The sequence below is a fragment of the Strongylocentrotus purpuratus genome, unplaced genomic scaffold (assembly GCF_000002235.5).
Source record: "Strongylocentrotus purpuratus isolate Spur 01 unplaced genomic scaffold, Spur_5.0 spur5_scaffold_8, whole genome shotgun sequence".
NCBI lineage: Eukaryota > Metazoa > Echinodermata > Echinoidea > Camarodonta > Strongylocentrotidae > Strongylocentrotus > Strongylocentrotus purpuratus.
In genome coordinates this window covers 13,207,456-13,227,480 of record NW_022145614.1, presented here as the reverse complement: position 1 = coordinate 13,227,480, position 20,025 = coordinate 13,207,456, and the positions used below count along the sequence as shown (strand labels likewise).

Sequence of the window (20,025 nt, the reverse complement as noted above, 5' to 3'; positions counted from 1 at the left end):
TAACCTTTTCTCTTCCTCTAAAGCCACACTGTACTACTTGAAGCTACTTGCTCCCTCTATTTAGAAAACAATTCATAATCGGTGACCATTGGTCCCCCATGATCCTCTTTTTTATGTTAATTGAGAGCTGAGTTGATGAGATAACCACCTGTCCAGTGACCTTGCAGGGTGGTCTAATCCCTCCTATAAACTAGTATAGATAAGCTTTAAAAGAGCTCTCCACAAAAAATACCAATATTCCATCTGCTCAACTCTTCCTTTCTCGATGGATTAACAAATTTATATGATCAGTCGACGTACCCTTCTTGTTTCATCTTCTTCAAGTCCTTCTATCTCTTCATAGATGTCGGCGTCGATAAGGTGCCCGTGATCACCAAGATGGTTGTTCTCTATGCAAAAAGAAAAGAAGCATTTTCATAAATGAAATTACAGTTTACAATGATGACAATAAACACTTATAAGCACCGTCAACATGACTTGTGCTGAGTTAACATAATCATGAGGCAATGTGTTACACATCGGCTTCTGCCAAGCTTCCATACGGGATTGGTCATTCAAGGAACTTTTCCCTCTTGGTCACCCATCTGAATTTATTCACCTGGGTGGAGAGCGGCAAATGTACATCAATAATTTATGTGGACTTCTTCAAAGAAATAAAAGAAATGATTAAAGCAGTCATTGAATTTATTCAATATTCATGACTGATATTGTTCAAGTTTTACCCCCCAAAAAGAACATGACTAATCGATTTATGTACGGAATAAACTCGAGTAAACAAAAGAAGACAATTAAATGACTCCGTAGATCATGCAGTTCACCTAAGCTTGTGAAACATCATCCATTTATAATCAATCATCATTTGAGAGTTTTAAATAATATTTGCAATGGGCTAGTGCCTTTGCTCTGAAACGTAGCACCCGGGGGCCACTGGTGGAATGTTTGACGATCACGTTCGGTGTTTAGTGATGCCTTAGGTTGTTTGGTGGTCCTTCTATGGATGTTTGACTTGGCATGATGACTTGCCAGACAACGATCAGGTGATTGATGTCGTTTGGAAAGAAGTGGATGTTTTTATGGATGATTAAGCTGTCCACGTTTTATTCAACCCAACACGTTTATTTTATTTCAAACCTCAATATCAGATTAGGAAGTCGAGCCATTTTTCGAACCCAAACACCTTGATCGGGATCAAATGCTTCTAATAAATAGTTGCGCAATCAATGCCGTATTTATTCTATTTATTTTCTATCTTTATTCAAAAAACTTTTTTTTTCTTGGGGGGGGGGGGGATGCCCCGATGCTTCATGGGATCGACACCTCATTTGATTCGCAAACGATTTAGTCTTTATTATTACAGTCATCGATATCGATTTAAAACTATCCTTGCCGTCGTTAACAATAAACATGTATTTTCTTCTCTGAACAGTTTTCCATTCCTTCATGAAATGACGTGTTTCACAAATATTGCTACTATCATGACGCTTCATGTGCTTTCATTACGCTGTATCAAATTCTGTCTTCCACCCCTCCCCCCTTTCCACCAACACACATCCCGACACTGTTCGCTATCTCTCAGTTCATCCTGACCATGCATCAGCTGGTCTTTCATGTCTGTTGGAGAGGTCAGCGCTTCTCATCCGTTAAATTTTCATTAATCATTCATTTTATTTAATCATTCCATTCAAATAGATATGTCTCGAGCATCCTCCGGCATAGATATATACCGCGTGTTGATATTGAGATTGGGAGTCTATTTGATAAATCTCATTTGTTCGCAGCTGTGACGCCGAAACTGAATACTACTCAAATCATATACTTCGGATAGCGGTTGATTTGCAAACGTCCACCGTTGATTAGACAGCTGCTTGTCTTTCATTTAGAAATGTGGCTCATCATCATGAACTTGGTTTGCTAAATGTAATTGTCTTTTGGTGTGAACTCTACCCAGGATAGAGGTTGGTCCATGATGATGCCTTTGTCCAGGGGATGTAGAAAGGCAGGTCATTGACCTCTACGAGCAAGATGATTAGAGAGTTGAATGTGCACAAAAAAATTGTCTTTAGTGTTAAGCCAGGAGAGAGGATGGTCCATGATGAGACCTTTGCCCAAGGGCTGCAGAGAGGCAGGTCGTTCAACTCCATGACGAAGATGATTACCGAGTAAGTTGAATGTGCCAAAAATTAGACACATTCAATGTCATCAAATGAGTATGCTCTATCCATCGCTCCTGTCTTTCCATCTCTTTCTGTTTCTTTTTTTCTGTCTCTTTCCTCTTTCAAAATTCTATTCGCTATAATATCTCTTTAACCTCTCTATTTTCTTTTTCCTTTTCTCTGAATTCTCTCCTCCTCTCTCTCTCTATCTCTGTCTCCCTCTATCTCTTGTCTCTTGGTGTGAACTCTACTCAGGACACAGGATGGTCCATGATGAGACCTCTGTCCAAGGGCTGCAGAAAGGCAGGTCATTGACCTCCACGAGCAAGATGATTAGAGAGCAAATTGAATGTGCAAAAAATAAAATACCTCCAATGTCATCAGAAGAGTACGCTCTATCATCGCTCCTCTCTTACTATCGCTTCTGTCTGTTGTTCTGTCCCTCTCCTGTCTCCAAATTATATTTCTCTTCTTCTCTCTTTCATCTTTTTCTCTTTTTGCTCTGATTTCTCTCCTCCCCATCCCTCTCTCTCTCTCTCTCTCTCTCTCTCCCATCTCTTTTCCTCATCCATTTCTATCGTCATCTAGTTTGTAATTCTCTAACTTCCTCCCAATCCATAATATCAGATGCTGCCAATGCTTTTTCGAAAACAAACCCATTGTCGCCCAAACTTTGACGATCACAACAACAAAGGAAATGTGCAACATGAACATTAAATTAAATCGTCTGCGACTCATTATCATTGCCTTAAATTCAATAAAATTATGATTGAGAAGTAGACGTCAACATTTAAATTGGCAAAGTGGCATATCCAGCACATAACTGAAGTGACTTACGACCCCGCCCTCCCAACTGTTTGGTGGAACGGAAGAAGGAAAAAAAAATCATTATAAATATATGTATACATTCGGCCGCCCCACCACTCCAAGCAGAGTATAGAAAGATGGCATGGATTCGTAGTGTACACTATTCTGACAGAGTGACCTGATTGCAGAAGAATCGCTGGTGTGAATGAGATCCAAATCAAATTATAAAGAATAAATGAAGGAAGAAAGAGAAGACGATGAGATGTCATTCTTTTCAAGGACGTACACGTAGGGTGCTAGACGGTATTAATTTAGCGGTATTACACCGGTGTGCAGGTATTCCATTTAAATACGTCAGATGATTGTTTGACATTCTCGAGATACATTGCTAATGAAGAATGACAGTCTTGAACATGACTATAATTTGAAGATGTATTGAGTTGTACATCATTTCCTCCGGCTTTATGAACAATAGAAGTTTTATGATTTCTACATCTGCTGATTTGTAGCTGAACTTTTCGGCACTTAAACTACTTCTTATACATCTACTAGAAAGGCGATCATGACGATCATCTGTGAAAATTTCGTAAAGCGTGACGGAATCTCACTCCAATGATCCATGTTTGACCAGGAAGGCGAGTACACAACAGCTTTTTTGCGATCTCCATGCACTGAAGGCGATGGCGATACGATGAATAAATGAACATAGGAATGATACATCTCCCCCTCTCTTTCTATCTTATGCTCACAGCCTCACTCACTCTTCTTCTTTTCTCTACTTCCATGATTGTAGTTTAAAACCATTCAATGACGTATATCAACTTTCAATATTTTTCTCGAACATCCATACAAGTCATGTGTCATTCTCATTCAAATATCGTGTATTGTACTCCCCTTTTCTTACGTTGCCCGTTTAATATCAGGTTATTATCATATCTTCCTCTTTCATCTTCTTATTGTGCTGCTGCTCCTCCTCCTCCTCCTCCTTCTTCTTCTTCTTCTTCTTCATCATCATTTCTCCACGTATTCCTCCTCCTCCAACTCCTTCTTCTTCTTCTTCTCCTCCAACTCCTTCTTTTTCTTCTTCATCTTCGTTTCGCCTTTGGTCTTCTTCTTCTCTGTCTTCCTTCCTCCCTCTAATCCTCAGTCTCCTCTCATTACATTCTCGTTCGTCTTTCTCTTCCCTGCACTATCTGCCATTCCTCATGTATTAACCTTTACATTCTCTTTACTTCTTTTTCGTTTACTTTTCAAACTTATCTCCCCACATTTAATCTACTTGATCTTCATAATATTCGGCAAGTTTGGAGTCACCGAGCGATCAAATACCAAATCAAGCGAGCAAACTCCAGCAGCATGGCAAAACTAGGCACGCTCGCTAGCTGCAGATAGACGGGGCTTCTTGAGGGGAAACCGCGCCTCAGATCCCGGGGAGAAGACATGGGTCAGTTACCCTAGCGGCGCTGTAAGCCCGCTAAGCTGCGACTGAGTTGGAGGGCGGTGACGAAATTGGAAATGCACTTGAATGATAAAACACAGTTTAGGTTTAATCTGACCTATTAATCTTTAAATGAAGTTATTTGCCATTTTGAAAATGAAATCTATGGTTGGTTATGTAAACACAGACTAAAACTACAAGAAATTATACATTTTCTTACCATTTATTTGTATTACTGTTGTTCGCGATATAGCTCTACATACAATTATTTCACAGTGTTTACAAAATAAATATAGCATGACATTGAATTAAACTTAAGATAACTATAAATATACAATAATGAAATGCAATAGGGGTCTAACTATTCTGAAAAGAGAAATGTTTTAAATAATTCTATGAAAAGGATATCATGTAACCATCTGCTGTAGTATAGGCCTACAACCTGATCACCTAATCAATAGTGTATTTAGCTTTGCCGAATAATTATATTGTAAAAAAGTCGCACATTTCCTTTCAAATAACAGTTTTTTAGTTAGATCGTATTAATTCAGAAATAATTATTTGGATGCGTTGAACAACGAAATGGGTTATCTTAAGTGTGCATACTGAATACTTTAGCCCATGAACATTCGGGAATTTCTGGTACGTTTTCAACAGTGGCTGTCATCTCCTGACCGAATATCGACCTTCAAGGTTCCCAAATTTAGAAGCGAACGAAGCGAGCGAGCAAAATTTTGAGACCTTTATGGCGACGATCAAGCCTTTTCTAAAACAATTTAAATTATTCATAGCCTTTTATGAGCTTTCGTCAGCTAAACAATACACTGGATATAAAAAGTTACTAAGAGATCACCTTGCTGCCAGAATATGAGTTTGCCCGAAACATACTTAAAGCCCGTCTGCACAAGTTTGGCCAGGGAGATTAAAACTCCCTGCAAGGTCACTGACAGATGGTTATCTCATCAAACCAGCTCTCAGTTAACATAAGAAAAAAGGGATCATGGGGGACCAACAGGCACCGATTAGGCATTGTTTGCTATATAGAGGGCGCAAGTAGATATAAGTAGTGCAGTGGGGATTAAGGGGCCAGAGCTCCCCTCACTTAATCGAATGCTTCAGTCTTAGCCCAGTTTTTATATTGATAAATGCACACTCAAATAAAACATGCCAAATCTAAACATAACGAAGAAAGAGGTGTTTTCTCAAATGCACTAAACACTTAATCTTCTATTTGGTGATGGATAATTATTTCCCGCAATATACATCCTCAATACTACCCGCAATTTTCACCTGCGATATTAAATGGGTTAATCTTCATCGAATAAAAATCAAAAGCAGTTTCCGACAAAATAATGCGATAATCGCATTATTTCTTTGATAACATAGAAAAACACACTGAAAGAGCCGGCATCAAATGCTGAAATCTATCTGACAATATTATACGTGAAATCAATTAGGTTCAATAACACACAATAATGGAATTAATTGAATTTTGAGGAGGTACAAATTTAATCATAACATCTTGAGGGTAAACTCATTTTGACTTTTTAATCCACCCAGACGAAAACATGAGGATAAATACTTTTAAATATATTATTGTCTGAGTGATGTATTGTCAGACACGGAATACATCCTAGTAACATTTAGAAGAGGAAAAAAAACATGAAAAAGGACGCTCCAATGTATCACGACAGGAATCGCTTGCGGATATAGACTACATACCTGAGAATTACCCTCAAATTGATTCAATTATGTCGATAAATTTTGAAATTTGCCCAAAGCTTTTTTTCATTGATTGAGACAGGTGAGCTCATGGATGGTGAGGTTAAACATGAACTTGTCTGCGAAAAAAAATTCTTTAGTTTATACTGAAATCTGAGGGTTCGTTGACAAAAATGCATTATTCTTTTTATTTTCAAATTGACTGCATTTATCGTTTTACCCCCCAAAACGGATGCCGAGATTGAAATCACCTTCCCATAAACCTGATGAAAATTTCCAGGTGTCGAATTATCATTATCAAGAGCTCTAAAGCAAGAAGAAAGATTACATGGTTTATTCCTCTGAATTACCAGGCTATAAATTAAGTCAAAAGGTCATTTAACGTCAAGGAATCAGGGTGACCACGTCTTCGATTTTTTTTCTCTCATTGCTTTTCATTCTCTTCCATTTTTATAAATGATCGATTTTCAGTTAAAGTGGTGCCCTATGTTCAACCTCTAGAATGAACGTGTATTTGGCCGGAAATATGGGTAGAACATACGACACAGATTGGATAAGCTAGAGATTGTATCCGTACCAAATATTCCACACTCACGAGTACAAAACAATGTTGACATTTTGGAGTAGGGAATATTTACTTATTGCGATATAAATATTGTTTACCCATGCGATGATTCATAATAATTTGAGCATTGGGGCCTAAACAAACGCTGAAAACATACGATCGTGAAGATCGAAGACCTGTCGGAAACTAAGTCGGCCTATTTATTGAATCAGTCATATTAACATTATAAACATAATTATATTGACATATTAACATATATTAACACACATAATATATATATATATATATATATATATATATATATATATATACATATATATATATATATATATATATATATTGAATAAGGCAGACTAATGGAACATGGTTGCAACTCCGAGTTTCACGCCTATATTTTGCTCTGCCTATAAGCATTGAGCACTGTACGGAGGAATAGACCAAATCTAAGTATATATATATTTACAAGTATATCTCATTTTGCAAATAACTTTTGCCATGGAATTTCAATAACTTTTACATAATAAATAAATATTATTGATCAGTTTTATTGCATTGATATTTGGTTTAAGGAATGAACGGTGCTCACCTCCATCGATCCCTTCGTTTTCTGCTATGATATCGAGCATACCGTCTATGAGAGTCTCGGGTGATTCATTCGGGCCTGTATAGAGAGAGAGAGAGAAAGAGAGAAAGAGAGAGAGAGAGAGAGAGAGAGAAAGAAAAAATGAATACATTAACAAATCACATCCATAAAATAAAACTGAGAGCATATCGCCTGACATGTTGCCTGGATAGAGCCCCACCTCCTTTTTTTAAACATTGCATGTGCGTTTGGACATTTTCTGACGTTAATGATAAACAACTAAAGTCTAACCTAATGAACGACTTATTTCAAGTTTATTAAGTCATTCAAAATTCAACTTCTCTACCTATCTAACGTAACATTATTGATGGCTAATAAGAAGTGCTCGTTTCCGTAAGGGTTTCCCTGTCAATTTAAAACCACTCAGACGAAAGTTTTGAAAAGCAATCCCCATGACAAATCAAAATACGTAATTTAAAATGGCACTTGCTCATTAAACTTATAATTTTCTTACTAACTTATGCGTCCACCTCATTTTTATTTCAGGAAGCATAACTCCTACCAAATTATTTCTAAGTGACAGTCTCTCGATAGATTGACAACATGCAGGTCATCACGAGGTCACATATTTATGATTTTCTAAAAAAATCTATCATTTTGGAGGACAAAATATACACTCCAATGACACGGTCACAGCGTGACATATTTTGAAAGGAACATGACTCGCCATTTTAAATCTTGAAATAAGTGACTCCTTCGTCTCACTGTATTGAAGTTCAAGAACGAACTAAGGAAAATTGACACAATTTTATACTTTGAGTAGCGTAGACACGCATGGGCATGGGCCCACATTACTCACACCGTGTTATAATGAATATATCTTATACTCTGTTTCAAAGAAGGCCATTAGGCTGTAAAAAGAAAACAATTTGTGTACAATAAAACTGAAGTAAATAGGAAAATAATAAATTAATAACTTGTTAATCAGCAAAATAGAACATGCTATGATAACGCGCATCTACCCCCACATTGACGGTAAATGTTATAGTGTCAGGCCATTGAGAAATGGTCAATATAATACAGATACCAGTATATGAACAATTTACTCATTCATTTCTTGCATTTTACCTGTGTATTTTGTGTTTGAAAAGGTAAAAATCTGGGAATTAAACAAAAACCTTAACAAATATTAAACGTCAAACGAAGGGCTGTATATGGCATTTAAATTTAAAAAAAAAAAGAGTTGGTAGCAAAAAAGTAATGGCCACACACCAGCACAAACTTATTAATGTAACCATGATGGTAATGTGTCATTATACCGAAGGTGAGTTAATCCAAACGTTCATGACAAATGATAACTTTGTGATTGACGAACCTTAAAATTAAAGCATTAAAAAACAACGTTCAGATAAGCCAAGCTCATTTGATTTTTCAAATTAATGTGATCAATGGTCCGAGCGTAGGGAAGTTGTTTGTTCAGAATTACGAGTATCCGAAAAATTGAGCATAATCACTTTAAAGCAAGAAATAATTGTTATTTGACAAACCACAAACATCTTCAGGCAATTGTCTTGCATACCTCTCTAAGTACTGAGAAAGCAAAGTGTGCTGTTGTTTGTTTTCTGTCAAAGTTATACTGTGAATTATAATAATAACAATTCACAAAGCACATTACTACGTTGGTACATGTACCTCGAATAAATTTTGTGTATAGAGTATATAAATGTGCTATACAGCGTCGATAATTTGATTTCAAGACCATCGATGCACTCTTTGTCTCAGAGATTCCAACTTTACTTCAAACATAAAACATAAAAAAACTATCAAGCAATCAAAGACCAACAGAAGGACGAGCAGGAGGTTAGAAAGAAAAAGCCGACGACGACGACGACGACGAAGAAGAAGAAAACAAAAGATGTCGAAGAAGAAAAGAAGGAGAAAAGGAGAAGGAGGAGGAGGAGGAAGAGGAGGAGGAGGAGGAGGAAGAGGAGGAAGAGGAGGAGGAGGGAGAAGAGGAGGAGGAAGAGGAAGAGGAGGAGAACGACGCAGAGGGGGATTCATTTGTATAAGTACATTAGAACGGGTGCCTCCATTGTTTTGAAGGCAGACTGATGACACACTGTTCTTTTATGTACTTCATTGGAGGAAGTTATTAACAACATTGTTGGCAGGCACCCACTAGCGATTTATTCTGAAAGTACATATTGTTAGGAACATGACATACATTTGAGATGAGATAGGGAGAGGAGCGAGAGAGGGAGGGAGAGAGGGAGAGGGGGGTAATAAAGGGAGGAAGAGGGGGATAATAAAGGGAGGGAGAGAGAGAGAGAGAGAGAGAGAGAGAGAGAGGGGGATAATAGAGGAAGGGAGAGGCAAAGAGGGTTGGATAGAGAGGGAGATAAACAAGGGAGGGAGGGATAAAGTGAAGGAAGGGGGAAATGCGAAAGCGCAATCGAAAGGAGAGAATAATTTAAGTGAGAAGGAAAGACTTAAAGAGACAGGAATAATGAAAGGAATATGAAAGATAAGCAGGAAAAGTAGGATACTCAGGAAGAGGCAAGGAAAGGACGTTGTAACCTCTTTTTATTTTATCGAAATCATGTCCAGCCGACTACTCAGGCTACTTTATAACATGAACAGAAAGGGATGACAGATGTATTTTGGCAAGCTATAATCAAATTTTCGCATCAAGCCAAAAATGACAATAGTAGCCCATAGAAACGATGATAAAGGGATGAAAGAAACAATATTTTAGACACAATACTATTTGTTAAAGGAACTATGTAACACTTTAAATGGTATTGCGCAAAACCAGTCCAAATGATTATGATGAAAGGAAGCGTAAACTATTCTCATCCCAAACATTTCGTCTAACAGTTAATACACGTGTCGTGCTGTGTTCCACTTTTTTTAATAGTTTACCATACGGACGTAGATAATACGATACATACAAAACCCTACGAGGTAATGTTAAACCAATACTCATATATTCAACATGCAATATTTTTCTCTGCGAGAAGACTTAAAGAAAAGCTAATTGGTATTTTTAAAATGTTCCCCATGTTTTGTTTTTATTGATATATATCAATGAATCTCAAAATCACACAGTTCTGATAATGTTGATGAGAGACATAATATTAAGTCAATTATTGACGATTATGGTTTGCACCGTTTATTTCCTGCAATTAAGTTTTAAAAAAAACCTTCGGCACACTTACATTATTTTTTAAATGTAAAATATTTCTCAATCACTATCGCTTCTTTAATAACGTTAATTCGATGGAGTCCCTTCCACCTTGCCATTACCTCTCTCTCTTCTCTCTCAATCAATCAATCAATCAAACATTCAATATATCGACCAACCGACCAATCATCTGCCAACCAACCAACCAATCAATCAACCAACCAACCAATCAACCACCTAACGAATCAATCAACCAATGATTCAATCAAACGATCTATCAATCGATCAATCACAGATTACAAAAAAAAATCTGAATAGTATCATGGCGGCTTATAAGTATACGAGATAGTTTCTTTAAAGGATAGTCTAAATTGAAATATTACTCAACCCTATCTAGTCGTCGAGCGACGAGACACGAGACCCCCCATAATTGCTTCAATTTGTCAGACATATATCCGTTTTCAATCAATGGCTTGGTCATTGCCGTGTACAAATACTACAAAAGAATTATGGTCTGTCTACCAGACTGTTCTCACTGTCTGACCATAGGCTCATTTGATCAATAGGCGTCATTTCGATTGCAATATAACCTGCGCTAATAAAGCGCATGGAAGGCTCTGACATGTGCCTAGTGAATGCGTGTGTCAGTAATTCAACGCAATGTTCACACCGTTCACACTCTTCTTTTCGTAGTAAGATGATGACCACCTCACACGGTGCATGCGTCAAAGATCGCACATGTTATGACGCAGCCCTACGCCAGGCAGATGACGCGTCACGTGCATTGGCTTTTTAATAGAATATCGCTCCACACTACTGCAGAGTGGAACTATAAGCACAACGCGGCCAAACTTGGTGTGCACATGTGATTGTACACATGACACACTGGCTTCAAACTCAATAACCCGAAGTAGGCCAATGTATTTACGGAAGTGGTAACGGAGCTATCTAGGCCTCACCATATTTTATACATGAACAATGGTACAAGATGATAAAGATGTCAATTCAGTACAAAGTCACGGACAGTTAATTTGGTGAATTCGTCAGATTTTGTCTGCATGTGTGTCTGCTTTTGCAGGCATTATCCCACTAATGCTGGATATTAACCCGTCACGCGCGTCCTTCATTGTGATCTTCAAATTAGGGAAATGAATGAGACGTGAGAGACGACACAATATACGTCACTCATCGTTAGGTGTATAGTATGACTTGGAAAGTTGGGTAAGGTCCATGATTGAACCTGGGTACGAAATAATGTGGTTTAATTTGTATCAGGTGCTGATTCAGATGATGTTTAACATGTTTCGTCGAATTAATTGCTAACGGAAGAGAGGGGGGATGGGTTGAGTGGCGATGCCCCCACCATGCTAGTATGGTGTTGCCGCTGGTTAGGGATCTCTCATTGTGTTTTCATTAATTTCAGCTACCAAAATGGTGATAGGGGGTGTAACCCTTTCGAATCGCCCTTTAGATTTCATGTTTTGCAGGGCTGACGGGTGGTTATCGGGAAAGCAAACGCTTTGACTTGGGGATGCTCCCATTATGCACCCTCAATCCCCCCCCCTTTGAAGCCGTCCCTAATTCTAAATCCTGCATCGTCCACTTTTCTCTATCTTTTTTTAACAAGTTTGAGCTTCCCCTATATTCGTCAAGTCAACTGAGAGACAACTAACAGCGTCATCATGTACTTGACGTTATAGGACACTGGAGGCACAAGAAGCATCCGTCTTAAATGCCCCCTGTCATCACATAATTAGAATGTTCCTTGCTAATTCATGTTTCTTGAGGGTTCACCCGCAGTGCATCCTGGTATACAAGAAAGATTTCATGAAATCTTCAACAACTCAAAAATTAGGCCTACGTACGTCGTGTACACTTCTCTTTTTAGAGGTTTAATTACTCTTATAGTATTATCAGTTCTACGCATTGTTGCATTATTGGTGAATTTCAATATATATTTTATGATTAGTTTGTTCTATGGTAATATCAGAAAAGTCAGACATAGATATATATGGTCTTTGACTTGGATATGGTGAATATCATTCATGTTGGCAATGTTGAAATCTAACATGACTAAATGAATAACAACTTTTTTGGGGGGTGGGGTGGAGGTGTCGAAAGGCAATACCGTAATTAATTATGACTCTCTTGTTAGGCATAAGAGGTTCATAATGATTCTTCCGAGGGGAATAACCGCAGAAAATTTTGAGATCTATTTAGGGCGCTATAGAGGAATCGACTTTGATTTGAATGAAAACAAGGACGTCCATCTTCGGCGAGTGTAGTATAAATAGAGAAGGATGCCCCCGTTTAACGACGAAAGTCGGTGAAAGCCAGTGCCCTAAAAGGTGTAGAAATAAAACTTGAAACGGAGGGGCATGCTTCAAAAAGCAGAGCTTGTAATATTCATGCCCCAGAACTTCATTACGTAATGGTATAATCTTGCTCAGATATATTGCAATAATTTCATATATATTGGATTAGTTACTAACAAAAAAAGGTTAGGTATAATGTTGACATCTAACATAACTAAATGAATAACAATTAATGACAACACTTTTCTTTAATTCATGCCACAGAGACTCTGTTACGTAATGGTGTAATCTTGGTCAGACGTATTACAATAAGTTCATAACTGAATATTAGATAAAGATAGTTTATATGTATACATATTTAGGTTTACGGGAGAAGAGAATCTTTGGGGAATAAGACATGGAAAAGGAAAGAGACAAAATGAAATATCGGGGAGAACAGGCTTGAGTGTGAGTTTCCATAATTTGAGTTATACAAGATAAAGCTCCGTAGCTAATAATTGCAGGCAAGCCAAAACATAGGCCCGACCTAGATTAAGTTGAGGGACGAAACCAGTTTGCGAGGAAAGACAGCAGATGTTGGACGAACCATTCCGATGATACATATCTGGCAGAAATGAAAATTCTTTAATTTCTTTTGCAAGTATAACATTTTCTCCCAGGTTAGCTTTCATCTTTTGGCAACGATTTGTTTTTTGATCGTGAGGTTTATGGTATCAGGAGTTTAGATAACCGATTTTGTCAGACATGTAATCATACTGCACAGCTATTATGATGTGATTCAGCAACTATTCAATATTTCATTGACACAGATTTGGTATAATCTTTCTTAATCTTTATGTAACATACTTTCCGTTTCGTAAATTAATCAAATCAATTCAAAATATTGTACCTTCAAACATAACTCGATAACAGAGACCTGGTTTCATTTTACATCAATGGTAGACATATTTAATGCCCGATCGTTTCACAAAATGTAAACGGGATTTATGTCAATATCATAACCCAGTCACACCAACGAGACCGACATCAGACCGACCCCAGACCGACTAGAGACCGAACAGGAAATTACTTTACCCAAATCATATGGCAAACAATCGAACCAAATCATATGGCAACAATCGATCGGTTTCGAGTTGGTTTTGGAGTCGGGTTTAGTAATATGACGTTTACTTGAGTGTCAGTGCCTCGCAATATGACATAATTATTGTTCTATGAGAAAGACTCCAGTCTGCTTATCAAGATGGAATCAATCGATTGTTCAATATACCTGATGGTTGAATTGTTAAAAGGCCGAGTCCTGATTAGCTAACGTTTTTTTTTAACACTACAATCTATTGAGGAAAATGAGTATGGTAAAACCGGTCACTCAAAGATTTGTTTACTATTTTGAGGCACTTCATGAACATTTTAAAGCGCAATTTTTTGAGGGCTTCAATATTACACCATATCACAGACACTGATAACACGAAGAGCCATGAATCTCAGAGTTAACATTGTTAAACGATGCCTTTAAAGTTTGTGTTCACTACGTCTAAAATCTGACTTTTAGAAAACAAACGAGAGGGAGGGGGTGGATCACGAATGCTTCAAAATCATAGAATCACTCTTCTCCACTACTTTTATGTTCCTGGCTTTATTCCAGCTGCACTCTGTCATCGTAGTTTTTAAAACCCAAACATCGTAGTTTGACGCCGACAAAACAAAATGCGTACATGCATTAGTTTACATGTACGTGATAGTGTTAAGTTTGAGGGGCTGGGGTTTCCACCCAACCACATCTATCTCCCCCACTTTCATTTTTATTTCTTGATTACAGCCCCGTTGACCAAAGGTTCGCGAGACCGAAGGCCCACGAGGCCATGAGACCGGCATATCTATATTTTGGGTCTTGGCATTTTCTAACGGTTCATGATGAGGTCCATAAGCCTTAAAGATTTGTTTGTGTGGGCCTTCTGATGAAATGCATATTACGAATGTCCACGAGACGAAGACTGTACCGTTGGCTGCTGACATTTTTGTAAATTTGTTCTCGGGGGCTTTCGGAATCGCAGGCCTCAACTAGACCATTAAAGACTGTAGAGTAGGCTATAATTTCGGTCCCGTGGGCCCTTCGTTCAACCGGGACTGCCCAGTCCTTCCCCATACAAGTCATGTAGATCACACACGATAACGGAGGAAACTAGATATTCTGATCAGGGAGGTCGCAAAAATTGGGGGCGTCTGGATTCGCCTCATCCAACTACTGTCTACACTTTGCATGCTTCACGGTCCACCTGCTATGTTTAATAACATGTAAACATAACTACATGAGCCCTTGGGTTTATGATGACCCATAGCGGAGGGAGAGAACAGAGGAGGGTGGGGTTTACCTGGAAGTATGGAGGGGTGAATGTTCTTTCATCATCATCAACATCATTCAACCAACCCTGGTTACGCCACAGTCATGTTACAAGTGACGCCACTCTGCTATCATCACTGAACGTATGTGTGATGCTGGCATGGTATTTTGATTCCCATTGGACACATGCCTGATAGTCCATTGCGTTACTAAATTGGGAAGCGTCATGGAGACATAAATTGACAACAGAATGCAACACGTTTTGTACAGCTCTTCCACTATCATTACTACTACAATCACAATAAGTTGATTCCATTATAAATTCACTCAATAGATTTTTAAAGTTCATCATCTTTTTTTTTTTTTTGGGGGGGGGGGGGGTTAAAAAAGTTCCTTAAAATCTGTTAAATTATTGTTCACTATTCTTTAATTTCTATTTGTTTTATTCATTTATTTATTTCCTATTAATTTTCGGTTTGGGGGTAATTAGAAATAAGAGGTATATATTATGCTCGAAAAAAGGGGAGTCCTCAATATACCGTATTTACATTTTTAAAAACGTGACTTTATTTACCAATCTTGCACAAAGAAGGAGACAAATAGGCAATGACAAAAAGAAGAGCAAATGCAGAGCCCCCCTCTCGTACCAACTACTCTCATCCCCCTTCGTATTTCGCTACGCCTTTGTCAGCAGCAGCGTATCGCGGTGCCAGTATAAGCACCGAGTCGTTTGCGTATACCATACCGTAGTAGTGAGTTTGGCATTTCACTCCAGCCGGAAATTGGCTTGGGTCCTCGACAAATAGGCGAAGTTCCCTTCAATAACAAGTGATCCCTTCAAAAGTCTCCCATCCTCCTATACCCCTTCCTCCGAATCTTTGACCTCAATATGAAAATGCAATATTTTTGTTAAAATTGTCTCTTTCTACCAGGTTGATGTAAATGTAATTTGATTAGTTGTCTGTTACCCAAAAGGGTACCTTAGCCAAAGATAAAATTCAAGATAATCTTTGTAATGTGTCCAGCCGCGCGCCAGAAATGTCATTATCAGGTAAATTTTGACATTGACAGACATGACACCATAGCATTATCAGCGTTGACAATGATGATATGGTGTTATTCCAATTATTTTTTATTGTTATAATAATCACTGCTGTAGTTATTTTATCCATATCATGATCATTATCATCATCATCATCAACAACTATACCACCATCTTCATCATCCTCATCATTATCCTCATTATTAATATCCCTAATATTACTATTTCCGTTGTTGTTCTTCTTCTTGTCGTGAGTGGAATACTAATATATTGGTAAAATTATAAGGAACAAATATCACCCGTTAAAACATGCAATTGAAGATCGTGGCTTTAATGCAAGGATTTTAAGATAGAGACCGGTAGTGGTAAAATTGCGATTCAAGGGTTTGAGGTGCAAAATATGCATTCAATATTGTTTAAATATTGCCGTCAGAGGTTTAGATGGCAATACTTCAAAAATTTGCAAAAAGGCAGAAATATATCCCCAAATGTTCAATGTTGAAGTGCATTCGCGATATCTGTCCAGGCCGGATCGATATGATAATTTATCAAATATACCAAATAGTAGGCGGTTTACCGGCAAAATGTGTATCATCTCGTATAGTCAAAACATATTCTTTCGCATGATTGGTAATAGGAGCTTCTATTTCATTTTTAGAGGTGGGGGGGGGGGGCGTTTCCAAAACTGGCCTATACCTTTAAACCTGTGAGTTAAACATCAGCGAAGAGCTGTGCCAAGTTTCATCTCAATAACACGTCAAATTTGGGGTCTTCCTTCATGTCGTATAAAACCAAAATTAGAAAGCATTACATTGCAGTTCTATCAATCGTGGTGGGAGAGCCTTCTTTCTTTCCGGCAAACATCGATGACTTGTTATTTGGATATTTTTTTTATTTGAAGAGACCAAACATGAATTTAATTGTGTAATTTTAAAACGTTATGCATATCATGATGAAAACGAAACCACACCAATTGTTATAAGTATCTTTTACTGTTTATTATGGTGTTCCAGGAACACGATTTGTTATATTATAAACCATGACAAGATCGTAAATGACTATGAAAGCAGGATGAAAAAATGTAATACATTTAAAAAAAATGATATATTTACTATTTAGTTTAAAAAAAAAAATCAATTCAGTGACTGAATAATGTTATGATTCCATCAATTTATGCTTGATTTGTAGACTCTCGGCTTCAGAGCTCAATCAGTCTGTTCGCAAAGGAACTGAAATCGTTTTCCCCCTATAAATATTGTCCAACTTACGTGACGTCAAAGGATCCAAGTTTTTAAACCGCAAACGGTGCAAATCTCATTTGATCAACTTTATTCATATATTTATCAATTATTGTGACTTAATGGTTTTATGCTTGATTTGGACCCCACCCGTTTATTTGAGTAAAAATTCTATGTATTCCTGCTAATTGCCTCTGACTGTATATGTCTCTGTCCCCTCTCTTTAAAACGTTCGCGATAAGTGAATTGCTGATTTTACACGCAGTAGGGGCCCTGCATGTTTTACGAATCAAGTACGTAAAACGTTAAGTAAATCAGCAAGTTATAGAAAATTAAACAAAAAAATATATAAGAAAAGGCTTACTTTGAGGGGCAGGACTTCCAGCATCTCCCTGTGAATAGACAAAAAAGAAGGAAATAGAGTTAGATTTAACTTCGATATTTTAATTCTATAATCACCGAACATTATGTATATATGACAACAAAATTAACATTATACTAAAAATGCTAAATAAACATAATCATATGGTATTTTCGAAAAAGAAATCAATGACGTGAAAAAATGTATTTAATTTGCGGTTTTACACCAACTTCGGAAGAAATTATTGGTTTACATAAATATTGTTTTTATATAAATGCCGTTTAGGGATAAACAAACATAAATAAACGGTACATGGATATATTTCTAAGTATATAATCTAATAAATATATAGTTAGATACAAGTGATGAAATGTTGTTAATAACGTCTAGCATACATTACAAAAAAGTTTAAACAGAATCACAGATTCGCACAGATTTCTATTAATAAGTTTTCGTACGGTTTGGATGATTTTACAAATATACCATTTGATACGTGAGCTGAATCATGATTAAAAAAAAGATCTGTTATCAAAATATACTAAACAATGAGATTGAAGTCTTGCACTTTCTGAAGAACAAGTACGCGCAAGTTATCTCTTACAGATAGCAGGGAAGCACGTCACGAGTTCGAAAATTTCCCGAAAACAATGAACCCGTGAGAATACGCCATCCTGAAAGTTCTACATTGGAAAGATTCTCGAGATAAAACAAAGTGTACTCTGTTCCTGACCATATATTGTACATTCGTAATACATTTAAACTGGAAAAACGTTAAAGAAAAAGTTCAGTTCAGGACTGAATACATCGTTATAATATCATTTGAATTGTACGGTTCTCTGCCTCTGTTAATCAGATGTGAACGCAATTTTTGTTCATATAAGGCTTGTTTGCTGACGTGTACTACCTACTTGCATCATGTTCATTTCAGTCATAGCCTTGACTTATTTTGTAATTTCTTTTAAATACCTCTTTTCAGTTGGAATTTTGTTGCATGTAAATTATAGGCCTACTCTGTATATTTTCCTTCTCTATTGATAGCAATGACGTTGATTTTCTTTGCCATTTTCAGTGGCTTAAAACGAATTTGATACTTCGGGGTGACTTCAAAATTTTACAAGACGCGTCAACAAGTCAACATGGTCAATAGATTTTTTTTTTTTTTTTTTTTTTTTTTTTGGGGGGGGGGGGGGGTATATGAACAAACTCTTCATTCGATTAATTACACAGAAGTATTACTCAATACTTAATGATAAGTACCGATGTATTTGGTTAATAAAATGGAAAGATAATGATCGTAAATATCCCAGATTAGAATATGACTATTTATAAAGCAACTTATTACGACCTGACTGGGATTACAAAGTGCATGGTCGCAGATTAGGAAGTCACGAAGTCAATTGCTTTTATCTCGAAATGCACAGTGCCAATTTAGGTCTCACCCAATACAATAAAATGATTCTAAGCCAATGAGCTACACAATGATACACATCTAGGTAATCCGATCAAAGTGGTATTTTCTCTTTAAGGCACGGTCCAGGTAAGAATAAAGGTATAACTCTGAATCTAGGGCAGGGGGATGGGGAGGGTAGATTGTGGAGGATCGGTGCATAGGTATTTAGATAAGATCTTTTGCTTGGATTAAGTGACGGCTGTAGGCGAAGATATAACTTTAAATGGGTCGTAATTCAAAACATAAACGGATTAACATGATTATGTTTTTTCTGATATTTCTTGTGCTCACACCAAACACTAATATTTATATTGATCATCGAGACCAAGTTTATAATCCGGATTGAAACTGCGAGGCAATACAGGTGTGAAAAGAGTCATTATAACGAAAATCTTTTATGATAAAGAGATAAAGGGTGGATTAGTATTATGCATCGAAACCTGTGTCTGTGTACTTCTTTTTATAATTTCAGAATTGAAATCTAGGACTCCCACAAGTTCATTGCGAGGTGAGAGACCTAGTATAATTTCGCCCTCTGACTTTATCTTAACCCTAAATTATTTCCTTCTTTGCTTCTTCTTCATATTTTCCTTTCTTTTCTTCTTCTTTTATTCCTTCTTCTTCTTTGATATCATCTTTTTCTTATTCTTCAGCTTCTTCTTCTTCTTTTATTCCTTCTTCTTCTTTGATATCATCTTTTTCTTATTCTTCAGCTTCTTCTTCTTCTTCTTGTACATCTTCTTCTTCTTCTTCCTGTTCCTATTTTCTTCTTGTTCATCATCTTATTTTCCTAGTTTTTATTCCTGCAGGTACTGAATTAATACGAATG

The 20,025-nt window shown here is 37.1% G+C and overlaps 1 long non-coding RNA gene across 1 annotated transcript; it reads right to left on the bottom strand.

Annotated features, from left to right (window-relative positions):
* Nucleotides 1-298: 298 nt before the first annotated feature.
* LOC115920282 lies at nt 299-17,777 on the bottom strand. Its single transcript, XR_004062285.1, has 3 exons — nt 17,750-17,777; nt 7,272-7,346; nt 299-389 (listed from the first exon to the last, which is right to left on the bottom strand). It is a non-coding gene; the product is annotated as an uncharacterized LOC115920282 (long non-coding RNA).
* Between the last annotated feature and the right edge of the window lie 2,248 nt (nt 17,778-20,025).